Source organism: Meriones unguiculatus, chromosome 2 (genome assembly GCF_030254825.1).
Source record: "Meriones unguiculatus strain TT.TT164.6M chromosome 2, Bangor_MerUng_6.1, whole genome shotgun sequence".
In the NCBI taxonomy this organism is placed as follows: Eukaryota; Metazoa; Chordata; class Mammalia; order Rodentia; family Muridae; genus Meriones; species Meriones unguiculatus.
This window is the reverse complement of record NC_083350.1, coordinates 172,503-186,174: the sequence shown is the minus strand read 5'-3', so window position 1 is coordinate 186,174 and position 13,672 is coordinate 172,503. Positions and strand designations below refer to the sequence as shown.

General features: G+C 38.9%; 1 long non-coding RNA gene across 3 annotated transcripts in view; it reads right to left on the bottom strand.

Moving 5' to 3' along the window:
* The window catches only part of LOC132652254 (uncharacterized), a 156,090-nt gene that overhangs the window by 46,079 nt on the left and 96,339 nt on the right, over positions 1 to 13,672 (bottom strand). For 2 of the 3 annotated variants that reach the window (XR_009589724.1, XR_009589722.1), the window contains exon 4: positions 743 to 832. This is a non-coding gene — a long non-coding RNA (uncharacterized LOC132652254). Of the gene's footprint in view, positions 1 to 742; positions 833 to 13,191; positions 13,252 to 13,672 lie in introns of all 3 variants that reach the window. The other variant, XR_009589723.1, reaches the window with a different exon arrangement.

Below are 13,672 nucleotides of genomic sequence, written 5' to 3'. Positions count from 1 at the left end.
AATGCCAATAAATATCTGTGGCATAAACAAATAATATAAAGAGAGAAGGAAAAGTGGACAAAGTGATTGAAGGATTAAATAATGGGAAAAAGGAGAGATAGAAACCAACATAGAAAAACACATTCTTGAACATATTTATGCTTAATCAATATCCACCTTTTCTTTTCAGATCTACCTGCCTCTGCCTCCTAAATTCTAGAATTAAATGTGTATGCAACCATGCCCAGTCTAACAAATTGTATTTTGGGGACAAGGCTTTAATTTGTAGCTCAGACAATCCTCCTGTTACAGCCTCCTCAATTCTAAGGTTAGATATGTGAACCACTATATCTGACTACCTTATATTTAAAAATAAATCAAAACACCTTTTCTTTGAGTTGCCAGCTAAAATATAGTAATTGAATGTACATTACCAGTTTCTATATTTCTGAAACCACCTATTTAAATGAATTTAGGCTGTTTTTTATTTAGAAGCTATATGTATCCTCCATTCTTTTATCAAATTTTCTTTTATATATAACTCCAGTCTCACCAAAATTAAGTTCTCTTTACATCAAGGTTGAAAAGTTTTTTTTTTCACTTTAGAAAGATGATTATTAGGAGACAGAGGCCATGTCTGTGTCTTGCTGTGAGAGAAAAACTAGGATGAATAGAATATCCTAACAAAAATAAGGTGATAGTGCCTTAAAGGTAGGGGAAATTTTTTCTAAAACCTGTAGAAAGCTTTAAGTATGGTACACACCTTTAATCCCGGGACTCAGGAGGTCTCTGAATTCTATAACTGCCTGGTATTCATATGACTTTCAGACCACCCAGGTCTTATGAAGAAAACCTGTTTCAAAAAAAAAAAAAAAAAAAAGGAGTTGATGTGACAGAGAACTACCATAGCAGATGAGAGTACAAACTTTTCTTGTACTGGAAGTTTGTTCTCAACATCTGCCATAGGGCATGACACCTGCCTGTAACTTCCACTCCAGAGACTCTGAGGTACTCTTTTGGCTCCCCAGAGACCTACACATATGTGCTCCATCACTAAACTATAAATAGATATATGGATAATAGAAATAGTAGAGAGAGATAGATAGATAGATGATAGATAGATAGATAGATAGATAGATAGATAGATAGATAGATAGGTAGTAGATAGATAAATAAATAATTAAGCTAAAACCAAACTTCATAGTTTTGTAATTTTTTATTTTTGAGTTCATTTCAATAAAGTGATTTTTATTTACTAAAAGGCAGAGGTTGAGATGAACCAGGAAAAGAAAGAGAGAGTTGCTAAACAATTCAAGATCTTTACATTGTTTTTTCAGACCTAGGTTGTCTGGCTTCTCACCTTCTTCTTTCATATGTAAATCTTTCTAAAAACATTCAGAGCATTGTCATGTGCCTATCATATAACACTATCATATGTTCCTGTATATCACTTTGTATGCAGTATCTTAGAGGCTTTTTAATGAAAACTTTATTAAAACACTTTCTAATGAAAACTGCCCATGTGAAGGCATACAAAAACGATACAAACCCCTACCACCACCCTAGATTCCCCTTTCTGTATATTTTTCACAAGGACAGTATTTTTTAGTTTATCAAATTAACTTTAAAATAGGACAAAATATAATATTGTTTATATATAATAATAACAATCTACTCTCATAATTTAATGTTAATTCTAGAAAATAACAATTTTAAATATATATGTTAATGAGTGTTTATTTTATTTATTACTCAAAAATATTTTCAGGAGACTCACAAGATGGCGGCGCCCGGACAACTCTCTTTCTGATGAGCAGCACAGCAGGATCGGCACAGTGACCAGCAGTCAGAACTCACAGCCTTAAAACACATGTGGCTGTGTTTCCCAGGTGAGAGGATACCCCATGGTGGGAGATTTAATCAGCTTCAACTCACCCAGCTAAACCCCAGAAGAGATCCCGGTTCCACCAGGTGCTTGGTCGCCAGCCCAGAGCCACAGGCCAACATGCTCTGATCACTGTCCTAGACTGAACTGTGGGCACCATAACATCAGAGACTGAGATTTCCAGTTGAGAGATAATCCCATGGTGCAGGAAACAATTAGGACTGACCTTAGATCACCCAGACATTCCTTGGAAAAGACCCGGGGTTCCAAGGGTGCCCAGGAGCTAGCCCAAAGCCAGAACCAGGGACCCAGGTGCTGGCACAGAGTCCTGCCTGCACGCCTGACTCGATGCCCCAGATAGAACTGTTGGCCCAGGGCACCAGAGACTCCACAGGGAGGAGAACAATAGGTCTGATCTCAGAGCACTCAGCTGATACCACCACCCCAAAAAGGTCTTGGGGAAAATTTACCCAGTTTCGGCAGCCACCCAGGCACCCAATCGCCAGAAAAGTGGAGCCACACAAGTCTGTGCCTGCGGGTTCTACTCACCATCCCAGACAGAACTGCTGTCTCCAAAGCAAAGACTGGGTGTCCCTGTCAGGAGGAAACCCCACAGCGGGGGTATCATCAGGTCCAACACTCAGGACACCCAGCTCCAGAAGACTTTCTGGATTCACCAGTCTCTAGGCTCTAGCCTTCTGCTGCAGGCATGAGCACCTTGCTCACCTGCCATTATTGAGTACCACTAGGGCACTGGGGCACACAGCTGCATCCTCAGACCTACAAAAGCCAGAATGCCATTACAGCAGCCCTCAGATACGGCTCCATGGTTCAACTAGTTGTCCCTAGCTAAACTGACAAAACTGTGGGAATCCCTGGTTCTTCAAGAGGGCGGCACCCAACAATTACACCTTAAGAAAAATAGCTACTCAGCAATCAAAAAGGAGGAAATCATGAAATTTGCAGGCAAATGGTGGGATCTAGAAAAGATCATTCTGAGTGAAATATCCCAGAAGGAGAAAGACAAACATGGGATATACTCACTTATATAGACCTATAAGATATGATAAACATAATGAAATCTATACACCTAAAAAAGATAATCAATTGAGCGGACATGGGGTAAGATGATCAATCCTCATTTAGAAAGACAGATGGGATGTGCATTGAACGTATGACAGGAGTCTACTGAGCTCATCTGAAAGACTCTAACTAGCAGTGTTTTCAAAGCAAAGACTCATGACCAAACCTTTGGCAGAGTACAGGGAATCATAAGAAAGAAGGGGAGTTAGTCTGATGGGGAAAGGATAGGAGCTCCACAAGGACCAAATATATCTGGGCACAGGGTCTTTTCTGAGACTGACATTCAACCAAGGACCATGTATGGATATAACCTAGAACCTCCACTCAGATGTAGCCTATGGTAGCTCAGTAACCAATTGGTTTCCCAAAGTGAGGGGAACAAGGACTATTTCTAACAGGAACTCAATGACTGGCTCTTTGGTCTCCCCACCCCCGAAGGGAGGAGCAGTCCTGTTAGGCCACAGAGGAGGGCTTTGCAGCCAGTCCTGAAGATGCCTCATAAAACAGGATCAGATGAATGGGGAGGAGGTCCCCCCTAGCAGTGGACTTGGAAAGGGGCACAGCGGAGATGAGGGAGGGAGGTAGGGACTGGGAGGGAATGAGGGATCGGGACACGGCTGGGATAAAGAGTTAATAAAATGTAACTGATAAAAAAAATAATAATAAAATTAAAAAAAAGAAAAATAGCTGCTGCTCACTAAATTCAGAGCAAGAAATCCAGCAGCAGGGCAGCCATCAGCAGGACCTCTCCTGCTGAGAGGAGAGCCTTCCTGAACACGACAGTTACCACACAGGTCCATACGCCTGAAGTGAACTGTGACAATTCCTGAGAAACACCACCATTCAGTTGACCACACCCAAAAAGCAGAGGAGAACTTCAGAACCCTGCCAAGTGGATTCTCCCCACCCCAGGACCCAGCAGGCACCAGAAATTAACAGACAACACCTAAGACAGAGAGATGGATAGAAGCCAGAGAAAAAGCACAACCAACAAAAGGTAAAGCAATATGACATTCCCAGAACCCAGTTATCCAGGAGCAAGTATCCCTGGACACCTAACATAAGTGAAATTCAAGAAGATGACCTTACCTCTATGATTATGAAGAGGTTAATGGAGGAAGCAAATAAAATCCATAACGAATTAGGGGAAGATATAATAAAACAGATTATGGCCATCTGTAAAGAAATACAGAAAGATGCAACCAAACAGTTTGTGGCTTTCAGAGAGGAAATGATTAAATCACTGAAAGAAATAAAATAAACAGAGGAATGTTCAAAGAAAAAAGCGAAGGAATTGAAGGAAAATACAGTCAGAGAGGTAAAGGAAATGAACAAAATGGTTCAAGATCTAAAGATAGAATTGGAAAAATTAAAGAAAACACAAATGGAGGAAATCATGGAGAGGGAGAACCGAGGAAAGAAAACAGGAACTACAGAGGTAAGCATAACCAATAGACTATAAGAGATGGAAGAAAGAATCTCAGGTGTGGAAGATACAATGGAAGAAATTGATGTATCCATCAAAGAAAATAATAAATCTAAAAAATTCCTGACACAAAACATCCAAGAAATCCAAGACAACATAAAAAGACAAAATCTAAGAATAATAGGAATAGAGGACAAAAAAGATTACCTCCTCCAAGGTCCAGAAAATATTTTCAACAAAATCATTGAAAAAAATTTCTCCAACTTAAAGGATAGACCTACAGAACACCTAATAAATTAGACCAGAAAAGAAAATCCTCCCATCACATAATTATCAAAACAGTAAGTATACAGAACAAAGAAAAAATACTAAAAGCTGCAATGGAAAAAGGCCAAGCAACATATAATGGCAAGCCCATCAGAATCACACCTGACTTCTCAAAAGAAACTATAAAAGTCAGAAGATCCTGGCCAGATATCATGCAGACCCTAAGAGAACACAGATGTCAGCCTAGGCTATTGTACTCAGCAAAACTCTCAGTCCTCAAAGACAGAGAAAACAAGATATTCAACGACAAAAACAAATTTCAACAATACCTACACACAAATCCAGCGTTACAGAAGATACTATAAGGAAAAATACAACCGAAGAAAACTAACTACTCTCAGGAAAACACAGGAAATAAATGACCTCACTACAGCAAAACAAAAAGTAGCCAAAACCACAAACACACTACCATAGCCAACATCAATATCAAAGGATCTAACAGCCACTGGTCATTAATCTCACTCAACATCAATGGACTCAATTCTCCAATAAAAAGACACAGACTAACAGAATGGATGTGTAAACAAGACCAACAATCTGTTGCATATGAGAAACACACCTAAATCATAAAGATAGATATTACCTGAGAGTAAAGGGCTGGAAGATGGTTTTCCAAGCAAATGGACCCAAGAAGCAAGCAGGAGTAGCCATTCTAATATCTAATAAAATAGATTTTCAACAAAAATTAAACAAAAGAGATAGAGAGAGACACTTCATACTCATCAAGAAAAAAATCCATGAGGAAGACATCACAATCCTGAACACCAATGCCCCAAATACAAGGGCACCCACATTTGTAAAAGAAACTTTAATAAAAATTAAACCACACATAGACCCCCCACACATTAATAGTGGGAGACTTCAACACCCCACTCTCAACAAAGGACCGGTCAACAAAACAGAAATTATACAGAGAAAAAACAACTCTGACAGAAGTCATGAATCAAATGGACCTCACAAACATCTACAGAACCTTTCACCCAAACACAAAAAAATTTACCTTCTTCTCAGCAACTCATGAAACCTTCTCCGAAATAGACCATATAGTTGGTCACAAAGCAAGCCTCAACAGATACAAGAAGATTGAAATAATCCCTTATATCCTATCTGATCACCATGGACTAAAGCTGGACCTCAATGACAAAAATAGAAAAAGGCCTACACACACATGGAAACTGAACAACTTGCTACTAAATGACAGCTGGGTCAGAGAAGAAATAAAGAAAGAAATTAAAAACTTCATAGAATTCAATAAAAATGAAGGCACAACATACCCAAACTTGTGGGACACAATGAAAGCAGTGCTAAGAGGAAAGTTCATAGCACTAAGTGCCTTCAAGAAGAAATTCAAGACAGCTCATTCAAGCAACTTAATGGCTCACATAAAAACCCTAGATGGACATCAGAAGAAAAAGAAAACAGGAAACAACCTCAGAACCTGCCACAGAGGGCCTCTGAAAGCCTCTGCCATGCAGACTGTGAAAGCAGATGCTGAGCCTGATGGCCAACTGACAGGCAGAGTGAATGGAATTTTGTGTAAGAAGTGGGAAATATTAAGAGCTGGAGAGGACAGGAACTCCACAAGGAGAGCAACAGAACAAGAAAATTTGAACACAGGGAACTTCCCAGAGACTCATACTCCAACCAAGGACTATTCATGGAGATAACCTAGAACCCTGACAATGCAGCCACTTCTGATGAGAACTGATAGACTAAGATCAGAAAGAAGGAGAGGAGGACGTCCCCAATCAGTGGACATGGGGAGGGGCATGCATGCAGAGAGGGAAAGGGAGGGTGAGATTGGGAGGGGTGGAGGGAGGGGCTTATGGGGGATATAAAATGAATAAAGTGTAATCAATAAAAGTTAAAAAAAAACTAGAAAAATAAGAAGCAGAGACACCAAAAAGAAGTAGACAGCTGGAAATAATCAAACTCAGGGCTGAAATCAATAAATTAGAAACAAATAAAACAATTAAAAGAATCAATGAAACCAAGAGCTGGTTCTTTGAGAAAATCAACAAAATAGACAAACCCTTAGCCAAACTAACTAAAAGACAGAGAGACACTATCCAAATCAACAAAATCAGAAACAAAAAGGGGGATATAACCACAGACACTGAAGAAATCCAAACAATAATTAGGTCTTACTTTAAAAGCCTATATGCCATAAAATTTGAAAATCTGAAATGGACAATTTTCTTGACCAATTCCACGTGCCAAAGCTGAATCAAGACCAGGTTAAATAGTCCTATATCCCCTAAGGAAACAGAAGCTGTCAAAAAGTCTCCCATGAAAAAAAAAAAAAAAAGCCCAGGATCAAATGGTTTCAGTGCAGAATTCTACCAGACCTTCAAAGAAGAGCTAACATCAACACTCTTCAAATTATTCCACAAAATAGAAACAGAAGGAACACTACCAAACACATTCTATGAAGCCACTGTCACCTTGGTACCTAAACTGCACAAAGATCCAACAAAGCAAGAGAATTTCAGGCCAATCTCCCTCATGAACATCAATGCAAAAATACTCAACAAAATACTTGCAAACTGAATCCAAGAACACATGAAAGATATCATCCACTACGAACAAGTAGGCTTCATCTCAGACATGCAGGGGTGGTTCAATATAGAGAAATCCATCAATGTGATCCACCATATAAACAAAGTGAAGGAGAAAAACCACATGATCATCTACTTAGATGCTAAAAGGCATTTGACAAAATCCAACATCCATTCATGTGTAAAGTCTTGGAGAGATCAGGAATACAAGGCACATACCTAAACATAGTAAAGGCAATATACAGCAAGCCTATAGCCAATATCAAACTCAATGGAGAGAAACTTATATCAATCCCACTGAAATCAGGGACAAGGCAAGGCTGCCCATTCTCTCCATATCTCTTCAACATTGTCCTTGAGGTCCTTGCTAGAGCAATAAAACAATTGAAGGAGATCGGGCGGGGGGATACAAATTGGAAAGAAAGAAGTCAAAGTATCACTAGTTGCAGATAATATGATAGTATACTGGAATGACCCCAAAAATTCTACCAGGGAACACCTACAGCTGATTAACACCTTCAGCAAAGTGGCTGGATACAAAGTTAACTCAAAAAAATCAGAAGCCCTCCTGTATACAAAAGACAAAAGGGCCGAGAAAACAATTAGGGAAACAACACTCTTCACAACAGCCACCAAAAACATAAAGTACCTTGGTGTGACACTAACCAAGCAAGTAAAAGACTTGTATGAAAAAAAAATTTCCAATCTCTTTAGAAAGAATTAGAAGAGATATTAGCAGATGGAAAGATCTCCCATGCTCATGGCTTGGCAGGATTAATATAGTAAAAATGGCCATCTTACCAAAAGCAATCTACAGATTCAATGCAATTTCCATCAAATTACCAACACAATTGTTTACAGACCTTGAAAGAAAAATTCTTACCTTCATATGGAACAACAAGAAACCCAGAATTGCTAAAACAATTCTCTACAGTAAAAGATCTTCAAGAGGTATCTCCATCCCTGAGCAACAATACTAAAAACTGCATGGTACTGGCATAGAAACAGACTGGTGGATCAATGGAATTGAATAGAAGACCCTGACATAAATCCACACACTTATGGACACCTGATTTTTTATAAAGATGCCAAAACCATTCAATGGAAAAAAGACAGCATCTTCATCAAATGGTACTGGTCTAAGTGGATATCTACCCTGCACAAAATTAAAGTCCAAATGGATCAAAGACCTCAATATGAAACTAAACCGCTTAGAAGAAAAAGTGGGGAATAGCCTATAACTCATTGGCACAGGAGACAACTTCCTGAACAGAACACCAACAGCACAGTCTCTAAGAGCAACAGTTAATAAATGAGACTACATGAAACTGAAAAGCTTCTGTAAAGCAAAAGACACTGTTGTCAAAACAAAACGACTGCCTACAGATTGGGAAAGGATCTTCACCAACCCTATATCTGACAGAGGACTAATATACACTATATATAAAGAACTCAAGAAGTTAAACAGCAACAAATCAGTAATCCAATTAAAAATGGAGCACAGAGCTAAACAGAGAATTCTCAATAGAGGAATACTGAATGACAGAGAAACACTTAAAGAAATGTTCAACGTCCTTAGTCATAAGGGAAATGCAAATCAAAACCCTGAGATTTCACTTTACACTCATCAGAATGGCTAATATCAAAAACTTAAGTGACAACACATGCTGGAGAGGTTATGGAGAAAAGGGAACCCTCCTTCACTGTTGTTGGGAATGTAAACTTGTACAACCACTCTAGAAAGCAATTTGGCGCTTCCTCAGACAACTAGGAATAGCGCTTCCTCAAGATCCAGCTATACCACTCCTAGGCATATACTCAAAAGAGGCTCAAGTACACAATAAGGATATTTGCTCAACCATGTTTGTAGATGCCTTATTTGTAATCGCCAGAAGCTGGAAACAGCCCAGATGCCCCTCAGTGGAGGAATGGATACAGAAATTGTGGTACATCTACACAATGGAATATTACTCAGCAATAAAAAACAAGGAAATCATGAAATTTACAGGGAAATGTTGTGATCTGGAAAAGAGCATCCTGCATGAGCTATCCCAGAAGCAGAAAGATGCACATGGTATATACTCACTCATATAGACATATAATATAGGATAAACCTACTACAATCTATACACCTAAAGAAAATAATCAAGAGGGAGGACTCTTGCTAAAATGCTCAATCCCTATCCAGAAAGGCAAAGAGGATGGACATCAGAAGAAGTAGAAAAGAAGGAACAAGTCAGGAACCTGACACAGAGGACCTCTGAAAGGCTCTTCCCTGAAGACTATCAAAGCAGATGCTGAGACTTATGGGCAACCTTTGGGCAGAGTGCAGGGAATCTTATGAAAGAAATGGAAAACAGTAAGATCTGGAGAGGACAGGAGCTCCACAAGGAGAGCAACAGAACCAAAAAATCTGAGCACAGGGGTCTTTCCTGAGACTGATACTCCAACCAAAGACCATGCATGGAGATAACCTAAGACCCCTGCACAGATGTAGCCCATGGCAGTTCAGTATCCAAGTGGGTTCCATTGTAATGGGAACAGGGACTGTCTCTGACATGAACTGATTGGCCTGCTCTTTAATTACCTCCCGCTGAGGGGGAAGCAGCATTACCAGGCCACAGAAGAAGACAATGCAGCCACTCCTGATGAGACCTAATTAACTAGGATCAGAAGGAAGGAAAAGAAGACCTCCCCTATCAATGGATTTGGGGAGGGGCATGCATGCAGAGGGTGGAAGGAGGGAGGGATTAGGATGGGAGGAGGGAGGGAACCACAGGGGGGATACAAAGTGAATAAAGTGTAATTAATACAGATTTTTTAAAAATCCTGTTCACTCAGAGTTTGGGGTCCCCACTTCTGTACTGCTGCATCAGTGAGACTTGGGTCCCAAGTTCGATTGCTCTTGTAATAAAGCTCTCTTGCTATTGCAAATATATTTTTTTTCAGACATCCATCCTTCAAAATATTTTATATGCTTCATGTGTTTATTCATTCATTTTTTATTGCAGTGTTGGGCCTTGGTGTGAGCTAAACAAGCTCTGTATCACTGATCCCCACTGCCAGTCATTAAATGGTAGTTTATTCTTTGAGCAGTGAAAATCCCAACTATTTCAAGCCATTTTCTTCGACACAAAGAGTCTAAAAGTTAGAGAAAAATATGAGAATTTACAGAATTCAATTTTATTTTATTTTCTTCTTCTTTCTCTCTGCTTCCCTCCATGCCTCCTTTCCTGTCATTTTAATTTAACATTGTTTCAAAGTTTTTGTTTGCATGGCTCCTTTCAAATCCATTTAAATAAAATATACCATCCTAATAGTAAAGCCTTGAGTATCTGGAAAATAATTGTGCTAAATCACAAAGCACTTAAGTCACGGTAATTGCAAGCAGAAGCTCCAAGAAAGCACCATGATTTGCACATTTAACGTAACTATTCCATTAAGGTCTGTTTATTTATGTTACTGCAAAGTCTTTGCTTTATGGATGCCAGATCAAGCTAGATCATGTTTAAATGTTCCTTTGTCATCCCAATTAATAGAATTGTGTACCCTGTTACATGGTTCTTTCCCTCAAATTAAGGAATGTAATTTGACTTCTGAGAATTGTCTTCTTCCTAGAAGAAATGAAGAGTTGCTTTGAATTTTGAATGTGATTTATTATGTGATTCAATAAACTGCTCCAAGGATACCATCAGCTATGCTGGTACACTGATGCTACTGACCTATTGGATTGAATATAAGCACACAACCATAACCTGTGTCAAATTTGAACATCAATGGCAATGATTTTCTTTCCTCTATCATTCCATATAATTTCTTCTAGGTTTACCCATGTTGGCACAAAGGACAAGATTTTATTCTTTTACGGTTGTATAATATCTTGCTGTGCATAGATGTGTTTTCTATTTTTTAATACAATGTTGGCTATTTCTTCTCATTCTCTGGCTGTTATGAACAGTGCTATAGTAAACATAGAAGTGCAAATGTTTTCTTTACCTCCTGACTTCAGTGTTTGATATATTTCCAGTATTGGGATGGCTCAATCACCCATTCATCTTATTTTATTTTATTGTTTAAATTAAGGTAACTAAATTTTACTTTAGAGGAACCTATAATGTTTTTCAAAATGTCTATTTTACTTTATGTTCACATCAACAGTATCTCTGAGCCAGGTGTGCTGGCACAAGCCTTTAATCTCAGCACTCAAGGAGGCAGAGGCAGATGGATGTCTGTGATTTCAAGGCCAACCTGTTCTGAGTTCAGGAGAGCTAAGGCTACACAGAAAAACCCTGTCTCCAAAAACAAAAATAAAAAAAACCATCTATCATACTCATGCATGCTTCATCTTAGAGATGCAGGGATGGTTGTAAAATTAACTTTCATTCACCTGATGGAAGCTTTCTGCCTAAGTCAGCTAACCTAGCCCTAGTCCTGGAAGCTTCTAACCTACATACAATTTAATCTAAGCCTACAACACTTACAGTGTCTGAGACTTACTGCTGAATAAGCTCACCCTTTCTAGCTCTTTCTGAACTCTGGCTGGCTGGTTCAACTCAACTATTCTTGGTCAAACTCCTCTCCAAGCTGGCTGATTCAACCTGGTTTGGCACAGCCATATCTAATGGAAACAATGAAAATCAAAAAGCCAGCACAGCTGCTTGACAAAGATCCACCAAAACTGAGCCATATGATACAATCACCATTGTGCCATCTTTCACTTCACTACAATCACATTTTGCCATCATGTGTTGCATGCTTGGAGGGTGGGGAAGGTTTTCAATATTTGTGCAACTTGAAGATAATGGATTGATGGAAATTTTCTAATGAATCATTTTAACCTTCTCCCAGGAGTATTACTTCTAAGTGTTCCCAGGAAAGTCCTGAGTACTCCCCACTTTTAGGGAGATATCCTTATCTGGCCTTACTTGAAGGTCTTCATTACACCCTGGAGGTTGTGTTTCAAATAAATGCCAGCAACCTTCTTCTGAAACTCTGACTCCAAGATACTAATTAGAACATCTGCCCCTGCACTTACTCTCTAACAAGATAATCAGTAAACTTTAAAAAGGAAACAAGATTTGGAGAAGTTGGCAACAGATAAAGTTAAAAGCCTCTTTCTACTACTGATGGACAAAGAGTAATGTAGATAAATGTTGGAAGAACGAAGTATTAAGGACCCCCTTTCTTTAAAAAGTTAACTTGTGTAGGACCACTGTGATGTTTGGTGACCAAAGAACAAAAGAATACCAATATTAAACATATAAATAAATTCTTCAAACATATAAACTATAAGCACTGTATTATGCCAGCAATTAAATAATAACTGTGATAGATTTGGCCTGAAGATTTTTCTTGGGCCTAATGATAAGTGGCATCAATAAAATACACTTCAAATAGATCATTTTTTCACTTGAAGAGATACATTCATGTTTGTGTAATTGCAGCTATGATCAGCTTCATGCTCTTCTGATGGATATGACACCTTCAAAACAAATACAATACCTCTGACAGACACTCATCTACCACAACTTCAAGACAGCATTATTCACTGAATAAATTCTGTGTAATTTTTACTATTAACTTGCCAAATATTAAAATATTAGAAATGTAAGTCAGCAAAAACAATTTCACTGGAATCCTGAGAATATCTGTGATAAACAGTAGCCAGAAAACATTTAGACATATTTGGAAGAAACCCAACAGAGCCCCAGGAACATTTAGCCTTTGGCCCACAGCTCTACCCTCCTTCCCAGAAAAGCCTACCAGGACCCAGGGACATCCAGCTTCTGGACCCGTGGATCTATCACCTTCTAGGAAGGCCTGACAGACCCCAGGGACATAGGTTCTAGTCTCCAGCCCATGGCCCTACCTGCCTTCTGGAGAAGGGCTGCCAGACTCCAAGAATATCTAACCTCCAGTCCAAGGCTACCTACCTTCCTGAGGAGTCTACAGGTACCAGGGACATCCAGCCAACATCAGGGACAATCAGATGGCTAAAAGTCAGCACAGTAAGACAATTAATAAAACCCAGGGCAAATGGCAACAGCAGAATCCAACTATTCACTACAGTACTCCCTGAATATCCTAAAAAAGAAAAAAGTTTCAACACAAGAAAATGACCTTAAATCTATTCTTATGAATATGATAAAGGCCTTTAAAGAGGAGATGAATAAATCTCTTAAAGAAATACTGGGGGCAGGGGAAGAAATACTTGAAAATACAATCAAATGGGTGGAGGAAATTAATAAAACTATTCAAGATCAAAAATGGAGATGAAACAATAGAGAAAACACAAACTGGGGGAATCCTGGAGATGTAAAACTTAAGAAAGAGAATAGGAATTACAGTTGTAAGCTTCACTGACAGAATACAAGAGATGTAGAGAAGAATCTCAAATGTAGAAGATACAATTGA